Source organism: Phocoena sinus, chromosome 11 (genome assembly GCF_008692025.1).
Source record: "Phocoena sinus isolate mPhoSin1 chromosome 11, mPhoSin1.pri, whole genome shotgun sequence".
Taxonomy (NCBI): Eukaryota; Metazoa; Chordata; class Mammalia; order Artiodactyla; family Phocoenidae; genus Phocoena; species Phocoena sinus.
In genome coordinates, this window is record NC_045773.1 from 82,432,312 (window position 1) to 82,436,189 (window position 3,878).

General features: G+C 42.1%; 1 non-coding gene across 1 annotated transcript; it reads left to right on the forward strand.

The window, feature by feature from the left end:
• The first annotated feature begins 739 nt into the window (after nucleotides 1-739).
• Nucleotides 740-821, forward strand: TRNAS-UGA. The gene has a single exon. It is a non-coding gene; the product is annotated as a tRNA-Ser (tRNA).
• The last annotated feature ends 3,057 nt before the right edge of the window (nucleotides 822-3,878 follow it).

Here is a 3,878-nt window from a genome sequence, read left to right on the forward strand (position 1 = left end):
AAAAAAGAATCCACTTCTACAGTGTTTCACTGAATCAAGTCTCTAAACCCGGACTAAATCTACAGCTAGATTTAGTCTGGCATTCACGACCTTGTGTGTTAAGAGAGATAGAGAATGTCCTCAGGCTGCGTCTCCCTGGTAAGGCTCCTGGTCTATGGGCTTTCCTCTCTGGGGAAGGCGAAAAGGAGTGAACTTCTCCTAAGGGGTTGGAGATCTTCCCAGCATCTTTTCCTTCAGTTTCTGGACCCTCCCCACCCCTCTCACCCCGCACCCGGCTCAAGTCCGGTTTCAAGTAGTTCTTTTAAGGCAGGGAAAGGTAAAAGCAGTTGAAAGCCATTGAAGATATTTCTGTTTTAGTGTTTAACGTTGAAAAGTAAACGCGACTGGCCCCACGATTTCGGATTTCCCCAGATTTCTTCCAGCCCGTTTCCAGTTCCATTGGCACTTGCAGGTCTGAGGCAACTAGGGCGACACTCAGTTCTAGGGCACAGAGCATTCGAATCCCTTTGTCTCAGAATGATTCTTTGAGTTCCATCTTCCTCCGCAGAATTTCAGTTTGCCGTGGATGACTTATTTCATCCAAGCGTGAGAAGCCCTGAATGGACATAGGAAATTCTTTGTTGCCAGACCTAATAGTTATGTACCAAAATAGCTTTCACTATGTTTTAATTCACAGCGATTAAATGGCACGCTGCTCTCTATACCTTCAACACTGTTAACAAGAAGCAGTCTTCAGCAGGTAGTCGTGGCCGAGTGGTTAAGGCGATGGACTTGAAATCCATTGGGGTTTCCCCGCGCAGGTTCAAATCCTGCCGACTACGGTTTTATCCGCACCTGACGAAGGCTCCTTTGCATAGTTTCCTGCCACTATCAACCGAAACTGCTCTGTAGTCTTGTTCACCCTGTGTCATTCGTCACCTATTTCCCTTGGGTCAAATAACCTGTCCTCCTGAAACACTGACAGTTTGAAATAGAGGAGTAAGTCTACCACGGTGTCAGCATGATATCAAATCCTGAATTGAGGAAGGCCGTTCTTTTTTCTTTATTTACAGGTCATGCCAACTTGGATTCACTCAGCCTCCAAGTCAGATTCCTTCCTCTCCTAGGGTGGAGGTGATTTCACTGCTACTATCTGTTCTAGGGAACTCAAAATTTATAAAAACAGTATATATTCTAACAGCTACAATTTTTGAAGCCTTACTATGCCCCAGGCATTGAATTGGCATTACATGGATTATCTCACTTAATCACCAATAGAACCCTATCAGGTAGATAATATTAGCACCATTTTAAAGATGAAGAAACTGAGAATTGACTCGCCCAACACTGCACAATAAAATGGTATTTGAACCATCGACTTAAAAAAATTTATTTGAGTATAGTTGATTTACAGTGTTGTGTTACTTTCTGCTGTACAGCAAAGTGAATCAGTTATACATACATATACCTATATCCACCCTTTTTAACATTCTTTTCCCATAGGGGTTAACAGAGTATTGAGTAGAGTTCCTTGTGCTAAATAGTAGGTCCTTATTAGGTATCTATTTTATATATGGTAGTGTGTATATGTCAATCCCAATCTCCCAATATATCCCTCCCCTCCTTTCCCCCTGGTAACCATAAGTTTTTTCTACATCCATGACTCTGTTTCTATAGATTAAAAAAGTTCATATGTTCCTTTTTTTAGATTCCACATATAAGTGATATCATTTGATATTTGTCTTTCTCTGTCTGACTTCCTTCACTCAGTATGATGATCTCTAGGTCCATCTATGTTGCTGCAAATGGTATTATTTCATTCTTTGTTATGGCTGAGTAATATTCCATTGTATATATGTACCACATCTTCTTTACCCATTCCCCTGTTGATGGACACTTAGGTTACTTCCATGTCTTGGCTATGGTAAACAGTGCTGCAATGAACATTGGGGTGCATGTTTCCTTTCGGATTATGGTTTCCTCTGATATATGCCCAGGAGTGGGATTGTTGGATCCTATGGTAGTTCTACTTTTAGTTTTTTAAGGAACCTCCATACTGTTCTCCATAGTGGCTGTACCAATTTACATTCCCACCAACAGTGTAGGAGGGTTCCTTTTACTCCACACCCTCTCCAGCATTTATTGTTTGTAGACTTTTTGATGAAGGCCATTCTGACCGGTGTGAGGTGATACCTCATTGTAGTTTTGATTTGCATTTCTCTGATAATTAGTGATGTCGAGCATCTTCTCATGTGCTTTTTGGCCATCTGTATGTCTTCTTTGGAGAAATGTCTGTTTAGATCTTCTGCCCATTTTTTGATTGTGTTGTTTGGTTTTTTGTCGACTTACTTAAACATGGTTGTGAACATTTATCTGGGCTTTACAGTTGATTCAGGAAACAAAATATGAATTCAGAAACTCAGTACTTGGATTCCCATGCAGAAGAAAGTGGAAAGAAAAGGTCCAGGTAGGAGCAGAGAATATGTGGAAAAACAAAAGGAAGGAGAAACAGGAGGGGGTAGTGAGGGAGAGAACGAGAAGGAGGAAGGCTAGGAGATGGACGCGATGGAACAGAAGAGAGGCCAGCAGGGTACCAAATACAGGAATGTCCTCACCCCTTCCCGACACTCTTATTCTGAGCTTCCTTGGTCACAGAAGCCTCTTGTTCTGACAGGCATCTTTGCACCATCTCCACTCTTCAAAATCAGCCCCAGATGTCAAGGCATTTCTAAAATCCACCTCCTCTACAAAGTCACTTGGATTGTTTCCAATTTTGGCTATTATAAATAGTGTTGCCATGAATATTCTTATATATGTTTTTCAGTGAATACAAACAAGGATTTTTGCTGGGTGGAGACACTTATGGACGGAATTGCAGAGTCACGATTGCTGTCATTGTGTATGCTCAAGCTTTAGTATGTAATGCCAAAACAATTTTGCAAGTGATTGAACCAATTTATATTCCCACGTATGAGAGAGTCCAGTTGCTCCACATCGTTGATAATGCTTGGTATTATCTGTCTTTTATTATTTTATTTTAACCCTTCCAGTAGGTAAATATTTGTGATGGTTTATTTTATGTGTCAACCTGCTGGGCCACAGTGCCCAGATATGTGGTCAACCATTAATCCATGCTTCTGTGATGTTTCTCTGAGGGTGTTTTTGGATGAGAGTAACATTTAAATTAGTGGATTCTGAGTAAAGCAGATCGTCCTCCATAATATGGGTGGGCCTCATCCAATTGCAAAAATAAAATTAAAGACTGGTCTCCCTTGTAAGAGGGAAATCTGCCAACAGTCAGCCTTCAGACTTGAACTGCAGCATCAACTCTTCCTGGGTCACCGGCTTGCTGCTCACTCTGCAGATTTTGGACTTGCCAGCCTCCATAATCAATGAGCCAATTCCTCAGAATAAATCTCCTTCACACATCCTATTGGTTTTGTTTCTCTGGTAAACTCTAACAAATAGAATAGTGGAATCTATTTGTTTTACTTTTCACTTTTTCTGAGGATGAATGAAGATCACCCTTTTGTATGTTTATTGGTTATTTTGATATATCTTTTGTGAAGGAACTGTAGAACTCTTTTGCCCATTTTTCTAATGGATTGTCTATCCTTTCCATATTTGTTTTTCTTATTCACGTCTATCTGTGTTTATACATGTCAAGAGTTTAGCTAAGGGCTTCCCTGGTGGCGCAGTGGTTGAGAGTCCGCCTGCCGATGCAGGGGACGCGGGTTCGTGCCCCGGTCCGGGAGGATCCCACATGCCGCGGAGGTGGCTGGGCCCGTGAGCCATGGCCGCTGGGCCTGCGCGTCCGGAGCCTGTGCTCCGCAACGGGAGAGGCCACGGCGGTGAGAGGCCCGCGTACCGCAAAAAAAAAGAAAAAAAAAAAAAAGAGT